Raw genomic sequence first — 15,098 nt, 5'->3', positions numbered from 1 at the left:
GGAAAGTAATGTTGGGGGATACATTAGTGGAATGAAAGTAGTGCGATCGACAACACATTGGGACATGCATGGATAGTGGAAAGACACTAGAAGAAAGGTTGCTTGGTAGAGACATTGTGGTTGTTAGATGAGAAATACTACTATTGTGTAGATATGGTGTTGTGTACATGTGGTGTCGTGTACATGTTGTATGTGGTGTTGTGTTCACATTGTGCAAGTGGAGTTGTGTACACATTGTGTAGGTGGTGCTATGTACATGTGGTGTTGTGTACATGTCGTGTATGTGGTGTTGTGTACATGTGTTGTTGTGTGTACGTTGTGCAGGTGGTGTTGTGTACATGTTGTGTTGTGTATATGTGGTACTGTGTTATGGGTATTCTGTAGTCATTGTGTCACGACATGTGTATTTGTTGTCTTGTACAATATGTACATATATGTATTGTGTTGTACACCGAGTGTAGGTGTATGTGTGGTGTTTTACACCAAGAGTAGGTGTATATTTCATGTTGTACACCAAGTATAGGTGTATGTGTTGTACATTGTGTATATGTATGTGTTGTACAATGTGATGGGACATGTAGGTATGGGATTTCCTGGGCCCTTGTTGTTGATATTGAGGGTTGAGGCAGATTAGTCTCTGAATGCCATTCATGTTGATATTGAGAGTTGAGGCGGTTTATTCTATGGATGCCCTTGTTGAGGCGATTTAGTCTCGGGATACCCTTATTGTTGATATTGAGGGAGGAGGTGGTTTAGTCTTCAGATTCCTTATTTCTTTAAAGAAAAGAGAAGGCAATGTGTGCTTGTCGGGTTTGGCAACTGATTCAATGTGTGTACGTAAAGGACAAAGAACAAAGGCAAAAGAAAACAACCATTTGAAAGATAAGTATCAATATTTCATTTCAGTTTTAATTATGCAGATGATTATGATTTATGATGGTTGTATGTGATTTATGATTATGATTTATGATGGTTGTGTTTTGAGGTAACAAAATGTGATTTTCTTCTACATGATGATTTGATCGAAGAACTAGTTTGAATTGTTGTGACATGAAGTAAAAAGAATTGCAAATGTACCTTATTGATGAGCCACCAATAAGGTATGATTTGAATTTATTTCAATTCCTTTTTAGTTTAATGACAATTATGTGCTTGGTACAGGAAAGCAGGGAAATGCCCGGTTTGGGTGGTTAAAACTGACTGCAAGAATTAGTAGCAATAGTAAAAGGAATTAGAATATACAATAGTATGTTGGTAAATCACTTAGGAGCATGGCCATTGTGGGACACTAGTATCCAATAGTGTCCATGGATTTCCATGAGCATTCTATGACTGGTATGATGGTTTTGAGGCAAGGATATGCCTTGGCTTTTGGACCTTCCAATGTGAGGAAACCTTGCTAAGGGATGGATCCCCCGGGAAGGGGACACTGGGGAACTTGGAAGGTGAGTGGCTGCATGGAAGGGGGTGGCCAGATTACCTGAGGGACTATGTAGCAAAGAAGGGAAGTTTGGGGGAATAACTTTGTTTTGGTCATCATAATTTCCATATGGAATTAGAAGAACATTGGGAATGTGCCATGGAACAATGAGTCGGTAACTGTTCGCTGAGGGAACACGTAGCATAAGGATTGTAGCGTTGGACATTAGATGCAGGTTTGAATTTGGTAGTGGATTCTGGACTTCTTGGGAAGGAGGTGGATCCTTGTATTACTTTGAGGGTGGAGGTGTCAACCTTTGGATTCCCTTTTTGTTCATGTAGGCATCGTATCCTTTCATTTATTCGTTAAAGTAAATGTGCAATGTATATATGTGTATATTATTGTGAATATTGTATTGAGATGACTTTATAAAGCTCCATAGAAAATATGTTTATTTGTTGGTTGAATCAAATGCGCATGAGTATATGTTGATGTTATTGTAAATACTGTCATGAGTTGTATTATAAAGCTCTAATAAACTATATGTTTGTTATGTTTTCAATAGTGGTCATTGTAAATACTAAAATGAGTTGTTTTATAAAGCTCCAAAGGAAATATGTTTTGTTTTTAGTGATTTTTTTGTCATAGGTGTTATAGAGCACTGAGGACAGCATTCCCCTAAGGGGGAGGGGTTTGTAACAACCTCAGGTTAAAAGTTCATGAAAAATTAGACTAAGGTCATGGGACACATATTCCAAGCTAAATGGTAGGGAAAACATCACATTGGGGCTCACATTTGGTTTATTTATAGCTAAGGAATTGACAACGTAAAAGAAGCATTAATTGACATTTATCTACGAAAATAAAGGGAAAAAGGAGAAAATGAAGGTGAAGGGACACATATTTGCATGGGAGAGAAATTGAAGGAAAAATGAAGAAACAGAGACATCAATGATAAAAAGGCACCCGAGAATTAGTTTACATCTTTTTCCCAGTTTTAGAGCAAGTTTAGCAAGGAAAAAGAGCAAGCACTTGGACAAGCAAGCATGGGAAGGAAAAGGAAAGAAAAGGACAAGAAAGGAGAAGGTTGGATTAACAACATCAATAGGAAGATTGTGCAGGTATCAGGTTGCATGTGTGATTTCCTTGTTGGGATGTGAATGCATGGTATAAGCATTTATTTATTTGGTTCATTCGTTGTCATTGGCATGGGTTTTTCCTAGTTTGGCAGTGGTTTCAACCTTTCCTTGCCACTTCCTGGATAACCATGGTGTGATGGGGTTCATTCTTGGCTGACCTTGGAATTCCAGAAGGTTTTGGAATCAGATGAGGTGATCGCAGGAAAATTCCCAAGGGTTGGGGTTAGAGATGGTTTTCTCTGGGAATCCCTCGGAGATAAGAAAATTTGTCAAGGTAACAGTGAAGAGACTCTGAGGCATCCAAGCTTGTTTGGGCTTTGTGATCTCCTGATCGATTTTGGAGAGATTGTGGTAGCTTGAGGATGGAGGTGGTTTAATCTCTGGGAAGCCCTGGTTGTTTATGTCTTGAGATCCCACATTCATGCTTGGAATATGGCACGAGGGTGATTGGCTGAAAGAAATATTTGTTTCAACTCAATCTATGGTTGGGTGGTACGTGGAATTCCATGACTTGGTTGGCTTTTGCATATGTTAATAACAACTATTTTCCTATTGTGTTTCAAGAGAATTTATACTTTTTATTATGTGGCTATGATGGTTGTTCTGTCATGGTTAATATCCTAGTTATATGCTAATTATAAGCATGGTTTACGATGTGCTCTGACTATGGCTCTTATTATGATTTGATAAGTTAATGAATGGTTGATGAATGCATGGGATAAGAAGTGTGGTTGCAACTACTTGAGAGGGAATTAGACCTTTTCGATGACTAATCTCTAAAGAATAGAGACTTACACTCAGATGTGCATTCATGACCAGTAACTTACATGTTTACCATGTGTTTGACAAAAGGTTTAGTATGTTCTAGTCAGTTTAGGTCAAGTTTATGACTCAATTTTGTATGTTTAGCCTTGTTATCATGTCATTCATTATTTTGAGAAGACTTAGGTAGCTTTGGGTAGTGGTCTAGAGGCTGACCTAGAACTGTGGCTCAAATCTTGAGACTGCACCCTCTGAACTGGGCAAGTTGGGTCACAACCACACGGAGGCAGTGTTGTGTATGTGGTTGGAGGCCTATAACTGTATGGAGGCCTTGTCATGCATTCAGTTGGGGGTTAAGTTGTTAGACAAGAAGCCTCAACTCAGTGTTAATCACCTCAGGTATTCCTTTGGCCCCCTGAGTGTCTTGTAGCCTTGAAGGATGTTGTGAGTTGTAAGTCGGTGGTCAATTTATCGACCCCACTTCCATAACTGGAGCTTGGAGGTTGGGTCCTTTCATAGTGGCACTCCTCTTCACATTTAGCTGGAGGGATTATAAGAGTGGGTAAATGTGGGATGGAAATGTTGCAATAATTATGTTTCTTTACATGACTGAGTATGAAGTATGTTGGAAGGAATTGGGTTTGATTATCCAAATATATAAGTTCTAATGAATATGGAGCAATTTAGTTGAATAATAATTCCTTTTTATGTAGTTGAATGTGAAAAATTCTAGTAATAATATTGTCATGACCCGGGGAAACCACGACCCAAGGGAGACCTGCATGATCAAGGTGCACCATGAACTCCCAACTAGTGGTGCACCATGATCTCCCAACCGGTGGTGCACCATGAACCCCAACCGGTGGTGCACCATGAACTCCATGGCCCATGGCACCAATGTTATTTCTTCCCACTAATTTCCAAACTTGGGGTTTACTTGAACTTGGACCACACCTCACAATGTTCCATAGCCCACTGTTTGTAAAATTATTAGTTACATAACAAATGGCAATTGTATATGAACAATAATTTTTTTATACATGTGTCATATTATTTTCAAAACTACCGCCACTTGTTGTATGTTGTGTTGCATGTAGTGGGAGGTTAGGGAAAATACCCTAAAAAAAAACTGGGATGTTTTCTGCATCCATTTTTGGCAATTTTTGATACATTATTTTCAATTTTAGAAATCTTGTGGCACATGGTGATTTAGCCCATGGTTTGTAGTTTCAATTAAGAAACTACAATTGTATTATAATTGAGGGTATATGGAGTGGAAATTTATGGATGTAGCGGGATATATATAGTATTGTAATACTGTAAAGAAAAACACACTAAAAAATCTTTCTAGTTTTCCTTGTTTGTATTTTTGAGGTACAATATTTGTGTTAATATGTGTGCTTTCCATTTCATCTTTTTGTTTTATTAAGAATCTCTTCACAACAATTAACTATACATGCTTAAAATCTACATTTGGTAGCATTACAATTTTTGCTTCAAGAGACGCTTTTGCGGCTAAGGAGTTTAGTTTAGGTCTATAACGTTGTTACAATGGGAGATTTATAAAATCATTTCTTGTGGTGAAAGGAAATGATGAGAGGATAAGGGATAGAGATAGATAAATTCAATGGGGAGAATTTTTAGCTATAGAAGCTTAAAGTGGGAGATTTGTTGGTGGAAAAATATCAGGGGATCATTGTGGATTTGGAAACTGCATCGACATGGATGTCAACAAAAGATTGGACCAAGTTGGATTGAAAGAAAAATAGCACAATATCATTGTATCTCTCAAATTCAGTATTAATGGATGTTTTAAGATAATCTACATTGAAGGAGTTATGGAACAAGTTAAGGACTTTGTATCTACCTAAGTCCTCGGTGAAAAAATTGTTACTATGGAAAACAAATTCTAATCCGAGGATGAAAGATGGAGACTTGGTGAAAGAGCATATAAATTCCTTCAATATTGTGGTATTTCAACTATTATCTATTGATATTAAGATTTCAAATGAAGATAAGTGTATTAATTTTTGTGTTCTTCACCTAAATCATTGGATCATTTGGTTGTTGCCATAAGTTGTAATGCAACTACTTTAAGTTTCGATGATACTGTCTCATCCTTGTTATCAGAGGAGATGAGATGGAAAAACATCGGAAGTAACAAAAAAGATGCCTTGTTTTTAAAAGGATGATCCTAGAATAGAAACAATAAGTCCTCGATTGGGAGATCTAAATCTAGAAGCATATCTAAATCTCTAGGAAAATTTGTAAAGGTATGTTGGAGATGCGAAAAAGAAGGGTATTACAAGAAATATTGTAGACCCAAAATTGCAGGGAACTGTAACATATTTGATGATGCTCCTTCTACATAAGCAAAAACCTCCTCATAGAAGGAGGGAATGTGTACTTGGATTCTTAAAGTACACATGTAGATCATGAGGCATGGTTGGTCGATTCAGGGGCATCCTTTCATATGACTCCTCAAAAGGAGTGGTTTTGCGAGTATGGAGAAGACATGATAATCAAAATCAAAGGATGAAAAAAAATCAAGTTGAAGCTCATGCGTGGAAGGATTAAAATACTTCTTGATGTTCTGCACATCCCAAGATTGGTTAGACATTTGATTTATGTGAGCAAGATGAGCAATATAAATGTAAAAATAGTGTTGGAAAAAGACACCTACAGATGGTTCAAGAAGAAATGGTCGAGGGTAGTTCATATAGGAAAATTGTATAAGCAAATGGGAAGAAATATTAGTGGTGGGTGCAACAATTCCATTGTTCTTGAGAGCAGAGTTGAAGAAGGAAAAACCCCTACGATCTTTGGATAAAAGACTATGTTATGGCATAGAAGATTGGGACATATTGTAGGAAGGAACTTCAATTATTACATCGTAATGGTAAGGTAGAAGGTATGTTAATTTCTCTTTGGATTTTTATTTATATGAAAATTGATTATATGGGAAGAAAAATCAAGTAAGATTCTCCTTTGTTGCTACAACAATAGAGAGAATTTACAATTGGTACATAATGATTTGTTTGGACCTATGTTGGTTCCATCTCTAGGTAAATCTATGTACTATGTCTCATTTATATATGACTTCTCAATAAATACATGGATTTATTTCCTCTATAAGAGATTTGAACTCTTTGAGAAATTTAAATAGTTTAAGGATCTTTTGGAAAAGTAGACAAAGAAGAAAATTAAGGTGTTGAGGACAAATAATGGTGGAAAATTTTGTGAGAATGAATTCAAAGAATTATGTAACTAGTGTGGTATAACAAGGTAGAAGACTACTCCATACACGCCTCAACAAAATGGATTCGAAGAAAGGATGGATATAATTCTAATGGAGAAGGCAATGAACATTCAAAGTGGTGTTGGGTTAGGATAGAAATTCTGGGTAGAAGCAGTGGATATTATGTGTTACCTGGTAAATAGATAACCCTCATCAACATTGGATGATAAGACTTCACACGATGTATGGATTGGTAAGAAACCTTCTCTTGAACATCTCAGGGTATTTGGTTGTGATGCTCATGGACATGTTCCAAAGGAGAATAGGGGTAAGCTAGATATGAATGTTGGAAAGTCCATCTTTCTTGAATATGAAGATGGTTTGAAAGGTTATAAGCTTTGGAACCCAAAAACTAAGAAGGATATGTATAGTCAAGATGTAGTATTTAGAGAAATCAAAGATGTTGTTAAACACAAAGTCCTACCAAGGGAGAAAGAACTAGAGAAGATAGAGTTTGAATTGGAGGATGATGAATCATGCTTTAAAGAAGAATAATAATTAGAAAAATAAGAACCACCTACTCTTATATCAAGGAGATTATCTTGGGAAAGAAGGCAACAAAAAAGGTACACTCCACCTAATTTATATTAAAATTTTGTTTTTTTTATTACTTGCGATGATCCTAGAATTGTTAGTGAGGAAGTGGATTCAAAGAATGGAAAAATCTAGAAAAATATCATGGTTGAAGAAATAATAACCTAAAAGGAAAATGAGATTTTGGATCTAGTGGAGTTGTCAGTTGGAAGAAAGCACATTGGCAACAAATGGGTGTTTAAGAGGAACTTGAATGTAGAAGGAAAAGTGGAGAAATAATCTCAATTAGTAGTAAAAGGTTATTCCTACCTAGACAAATTGAATTTAGCGACATATTTTCTCTTGTGGTTAGGTTAAATTCTATGAGATTTCATTTATTTGTTGTTGGTGCTTTTGATTTTTGCAACACCCTCCTCTCACATCTAACCAAGCAACCGACCAGACGGGGTAAACATGAGACTATAGGCCACTATGATGAGATTCAACCTCCTTGGTGACTTTAAGGAAATGGAATCGATGGAACATCACACGCAGTCATCCAACATCATCCATAGAACCTTCCGAAGACAAGTTAGCCACTCAGACAGCCTGTCCCTGGGTCCTACTGTTGTTTGAGAAACTTATGGCAGAGTAACGCTCCCCAGACACTGCCCACGCGACTTATAACACTTCCTAGACAATGCCAAGGTGAGTTATAACACTCCCCAGACACTACCCATGTGAGTTAGTCTCTAAACTAACACTTTGTTTTCTAGCATTCTAGGAACTGGGACACCTTTTTCGGCCCAGGGCCTGGGACACTGCCTATAATGGAATGATCAATTAAAATTGGTAAGAATACAAGGAAACAAGGGTGAAAAAGAAATAAGATGAACAAGGCCATAACCAGACCCCTACTAGCCATGACATGCATTTCGTTAAACATATCATCAACATGTAATCTATAGGTGTAAATAATATAGTTAAGTGTAGGGATCTCATACTTATCTGAGAATAGCTATGAACCATTGTTTCCTCATGCCATTTGCTGCCTTATCATTTATTAGTTCATAGATACATTATCCATTCAGATACAAGTAAAAACATGTTGAGAGGCATACATAGACGCTGTCACAAAATATACATATAACCAACATAATAGGAACATAAATACAATGGACATATCAACCATCAAAATCCATGCATACATAAGTAATTTTACACATGAAAATCAAGGGAATGAATTTCTCATTAATGAATGAAATGAACCAACCAAAGATGGGACTACCACATTCCACCTGACCGTAGAATGGTTGAGCCAAATATCTCTTCAGCCATTCACCCTCGTGCCATATTCCAAGCATGAATGTGGGATCTCATAGAAGACATCAATCAAAACTCATCCAAGGCTTCCAGAGGCCATCCACCTCAACCCATCAAACAGTGATTCCACCTCATGGTCGGACATCACCAAAAACCATGATTAGATTGGTCTCCATCCAAGTCTTCTAGGGCTTCCAGAGCGTTTGTCCAACCAAGGCTTCCAGAACTAGCAACTCAACCCACAACTTATACTGGGCTTCAAGAGAATTTGTCTAACCAAGGCTTCCAAGACTAGTAACTCAACCCACCAAGGGCTTCCAGATCATTTGTCTAACTAGGGCTTCCAGGACTAGTAACTCAACTCAAGTTGTTACAGGGCTTCCACAGCATTTGTTCAACCAGGGCTTCCAAAACTAATAACTTAACCCAAGCTAAGGAAACATGAGAACCAACCAAAACAAAACAATGAAAATAAACCCATAATCACCATGGATATCCAGGAAATGGAAAGGCTAGGAAATCCATTTCCTTTCGAGGAAATCCTCCATGCTAATGACAGATCACAACCAAGAAACCACATGCATAAGCCATGCATGCCAAAAATAGTGAATAAACCATACATGCAACTCGGTACCTACAAGAAAATCTGATGTAGTTGTTGATGTCGATGCCTTCTTATTCTTTCCTGCTCTTCCTTTGACTTCTTGCTCCAAGAATCCAAGTATGCCACACCCACCATGAGTGCTCCAAGAAAACTCTAAGCCTCCAAGAGTACGAGAGAGAGAGAGAGAGAATAATGAGAGAACTTCAAAATTGAATTGATCAAGTTTTGCCCACTGATCCTCAAAAGCCTTTTTTATTAATTAGGCCTCTATTTTCTTCATTTTCCATTATTTTCCTTCATTTTCCTCATCACATGCAACCTGTGACCTTTCACCTTCCTTTTCTCCTAATTCCCATTATTTTCATAAATAAATGTGTCAAAAAACGTCATGCCTTTCCAAAACCTTACCATTGCCTTTTCCAATTTCCTTAGCTATAAACAACCAAATGAGCACCCCCCTGGGATGTCTTGCCCAACATTTAGCTTGGAATACATGTCCCATCGACCGTGGTTATTGTTTTTAACTTTTACTACATGGAATTTTCACCAGGGTTGTTACAGAACCCCCCCCTTCGGGGAACACTGTCCTCGATGTCCAACAACGCATATAACCACAAAACTGATGAAAACAAAAAATAATGGCCATGGAGATTTATAACACATCTCGTTGCAATATTTAAAATGAATGACCCACTCAAAAGCAAAAAATCATGACAACATGACTAGATAACAACCATACCACATATTGGATCTTTATAACACAACTCCTGACGATATTTACAATAACCACATATGTACATTTGTTAGACAAGTAAATAAAATGATACCATGCTCATATTAATCAACAAGAGAATCCAGATGATCACACCTCCACCCTCAAAGTAATACCAGGATTCACCTCCTTCCCAAGAAGTCCATAATCGACTGCAATGTCAAATCTGCATATAGTGTCCAGTGCTATAATCTCGCACCACTTGTCCTCTATGTGAACAATTACCGACTCATTGTTCCAGGGCGCACTCCCAATGTGCATCTAATTCCATATGGCAATGCTAATTACTAAAACAAATCCATCTGTGACCTTCCCTTCTTTGCTACACAATCCCTCGGGAATCCGGTCACTCCTTTTGTGCAGTCACTCACCTTCCAAGTTCCGTTGGCACCCCCATCTTGGGAAGTTCATCACTTGGCAAGGCTTCCTTGCATCAGAAGATACAAAAAACCAAGGCATATACCTGCCTCAACACATCATACCGGTAATAACGTGCTCATGGAAATCAATTGACACTATTGGGCACCAATGTCCCACAATGGCCCTACTCCTAAAGTGCTTTACCAACATACTGCTACATGTTCCAATTTCTTTCACTAACATTGCTAATTCTTGCAGTTGATTTTAACCACCCAACCAGGAATTTCTGTGCTTCCTACACCAAACACATAACTTCCATTAGATTTAAAATAAATCGAAATAAAATCACATCATACCTCATTGGTAGCTCGTCAATAAGGTACATTTGCAATCCTGTTCGCTTCCTATCACAATAAGTCAAACTAGCATATTTGATCAAATCAACATGTATAAAAATATCTCATCAAGTTAGCTCAAAACATAACCATCATAGATCAAAATCATAAATCACATGTAACCATGATAAACCAAAATCATAATTCACATGTAATTTTCATATACCAAAATCATAAATCACATGCATAATAAAACTGAAATAATATACCAATACTTATCCTTTCATCAATACTTACTTCTACCTTTGTTCTTTCTGTACACACATCAGATTGATTACCACAACCAACAAACACCCACTGCCTTCTCCTTAACTAGGTGCACATACACATAGTGTACATCCCACACATACAATCACACACATCATACCACACCATGCAATACATGCATTCAAACTTGACATACAACACATAAACCTACACCTAGTGTATACAATATAATACATATGCCTAGATCCAATGCATAACGCAATACATACACCTACACTTGGCGTACAACACAACACAATTCATCTATACCCTATGTACAACAAAACACAATATATGCACATACATAGTACCACACACCCTCGGCACAACATGTATGACATGCACACAATAACACACATGCACCAGTACCATATGTACAAGATGTACACAGTACCACCTGTACACTGCACCACCTGCACAACGTGTGAACAACATGACATGTACATGATGCCACCTGCACAATGTGTACACAATGCCACATATACACTACACCACTTGTACAACTTGCACAAAATACCACATGTACATAGTGCCACATGCACGACATGTACACAACACCACATGTACACAATGCCATATGCACAACATACACACAACACCACTTGCACACAATGCCACTTGTACAACATGTACACAACACCACATGCACACAACACCACTTGTACAATCTTGCACACCACACCATATGTACCTAGCACCACATGTACAACATTCACGCAACACCACATGTACATAGCACTGCATATCCAACATGTACATAACACCATCTATACACAACACTGCGTATCCAGCAAGTGCAGAGCACCATACACATACAACACCGCATATCCATCATGTACACAATACAATATGTACACAACGCTGTATATCCAACATGTACAGGGAACCATCTATACCCAACACTCAATATGCAACATTCATACAACACTATGTATACTAACACCCTGTACATAACATTGCATAAACAACATGTACACACGCTATATATGCACAACACTGCATGCACACAACATCACAGATGCAACATGTACAACATATACAACATATGCATAACAATAGTACCACACATCCCAACTACACTGTCTCTGCCAAGCAACCTTGCTTCCAGTGTCTTACCCATGCTTGTCCCAACATGCCGCAGACCACACTGCTTTCATTTTGCTGATGTATCCCTCAGTATAACCTATCCATAACATAGACATAGTATAATAACATAATATCAACTCATAACCAGATGATATTGACCTCACACATTTTTCATGACTACTCTTCCCACTTGATTCTTCATGAACTAGGAAGCCATTCAAGCCATTCACTTGCATAAAAAATTATTTCTCCACAAGAATGATCCCTGACAATCCCTATCAGATAGTGACATAGATACATAGATACATATATAATTGTTAGAATAAAACAATCATCACCTTGTCAGGCAACGACATACATACATTCATGTATACATAAATAAACATCAACATAATCATGTTCATAACATAATTACCAGATAACATAAGGTCTAGGTTAAGAGAACTTCCTTTATTCATGTAACACATGTGCAACATTGAGAAAAACAGTTCCCAACATAGCCAAGGAATATGACACCTCAGATCCATTTAATTTACCCTTTCTTAATTACCTTTCCCATGATTGTTCTGTCATTGTCCATTTACCAAAATGGACCTAACCAGTCCAACAGGCTGTCATAGTCTTACCTTCCACTGCGCTTACTCATGCAACAAGCTTCATCTAAATCTTACATTACGTTTCAGTTACCACACAACTCTCTTGAGATCCGTCAACTTTCCTCTTTCCCAAACAATTCCCAAGACTAAAAACAATAAAAGGCAAGACAAGAAACAAACAAAAAGAAGACCATGAACAAAAATAACAATACGACTCTGCAAACAAAGTGGTATATCCATACACTAGACACAAATAAATATGCCAATCAAGTGCAACCGAATCACAAAAGACCAAAAACACAAAACTAACAACAAACACCATGACTCAATCCCCATGGTTCCCAAAGAAAGCTTAACCCGAGACTTCTTTAAGATTTTGTGGCAATCTCTCTTGCCATGTAACTCCCTGCATCATACTACCATAAGCACATAACTGTTGGTGCATAAATAAATATAACAATACACTAGTTGCCTTATCATGTCGTGCCAAGCACATTGCTTGTAATTGAACACCACACCATCTCTCAAGGGACTCCAATTCCCTTGACAAATCCACCTGCAACTAGAGACTAGCTAATATACTTGTCAAGTACATGTTCATGACTATGACACATATCCGCATAATGTTAGACAAAATCAAGGTTACAAATACTCCATGTATGCATGCACTGATTCGTTTGGAATTAGGGTTTCCAAACATAGCCAAATAAATTCTTGTCCAATTCCTTTCTTTTACCCTTTTTACCTTGCTGCAATCGAGGCTTACTATGTACGGTCACATCACCCATCTATTAGTTTTATAAACACATCAACTATTACCTTGTCACGCTAATACCAAGCAATTTTCTTGCAATTGCTCACACATGTCAACCACATGTTCCAAATATCAAGGCAATCATATCTATCGATTTGAAATCAACCCTTCACAAGACTAACAATCATGTCATAATTCACAGGTCAACTCATAGTCCTTATACACAATGTTACAATTGTCACCTACTATACTCAAGTACATATCAACTGTCTCAACACATACGTGTTATTAAAACCATCTTAAAGCAAGATAATTGGAACACATGCTCATATTATGAAATTCATCAAACATTCAACCAACTTGGAAGCATACCACGTTAAATAAATCAACTAGGCACCAAACAATAAAATACCAAATAAAATTCATAATCAAACAACCAAGCGCCAAATATAAGACATAAGAAAACTCATACCTTAGTGTACCTCAGGGGAGGCTATCTTGTCTGATCAATCTAGTTAACAAGATATAACTTTACAACATGTCAACTCAAACCTAAATCATGATATCCATAGTAGTAACTAACTAAAATGTTCACATCATAAGCTCATAAGCATTTGTCATTCATGCATAAAATTCACATATGTACGATCAATATAGATTAGTACAACACCATATCACAATTATGTCGGTTGACACCTGAATATCACAACCATAACTATCTGCATAGGTCAAACCAGGTTAACGCAATACATATATCATCAAGATCTTCAATGCAGTGAACATAACCATCACACATATGACCAATCCAAATTATAACATCAAGATCTCAATGAAATAACCCTAATCATCAAGTTAATCACATATAACAATATTAAGCTATATATCATGCTCATCAACAATATATAAACTAATCATTAAGCTATCTAACATAAAGCATCATTAGCAATTCATACAACCATAGGTTACTATCATTCTTGACTATCCGACACATGTACGTATGACTATACTAATCAACTATCATTTATCATGTATATAATCATAACATCAAAACATGTACATAAACCTGATGTATATAAACCTAATGCATATGGAAATCCTTAACTTACATACCTGCATGCCAAACATACTATTAGCCCTACTACATATCTCTGATTTCTAAGGGCTGGAAGTGAGCTTGGTCCATGGTCACACCCAAGAAAGACTCATAACAGTTACTTTCTCCTTCCCTCGCACCACTCATTTTCCTTTCATCGGTCCTATCGCAATCGCATCCAGTGTGTATCAAAGACCGCACTTCTCGGCTTCCATCGATGCAATACTGCGATGTGATCTGATCGCAAATCGCATCCGTGAGTGTATAAAAGTCGTGCCCCTCTACTTCTGTCGATGCGACATTGCGATGCGATCTGATCGCAGTCGCACGTCGCCATACATAAAGGCCCGAGATCCAAAACCCAATTCAACAACTCTCATTGCGCCCGATAAAGCGATTCGCCCGATCATCCTTCCACCGTCTGATCAGCTCCGCTAGGATACAATGGCCCACACTCATTCCGCTCTCGCTTCTTCCGATATCCTTCACCAGGGCATCTCCACCGTCTATCCTCCTGATCTGATGGCCGACCTCTCTCCCTCATCCAGCTCATCCATCTACCACGCAGTCCACGTCTCTTGACCGTTCCGTGCTCCCGAAGGATGAAGGTGACCAGTCTACCAGTACCAGGTGCATTTCCTCCTCAACAACCGCATTCAACAGACAATATGGTCAAGAAGGAAAAGGGCAGAGCTCGAGTAGGTAACCGCATTTAACAGTTATGGGACTTCACCCCA

This window comes from Pinus tabuliformis, chromosome J, assembly GCF_031772625.1.
Source record: "Pinus tabuliformis cultivar Carrire ecotype Pingquan chromosome J, CPIR1, whole genome shotgun sequence".
Taxonomy (NCBI): Eukaryota; Viridiplantae; Streptophyta; class Pinopsida; order Pinales; family Pinaceae; genus Pinus; species Pinus tabuliformis.
Note: the sequence above shows the minus strand (reverse complement) of the source record.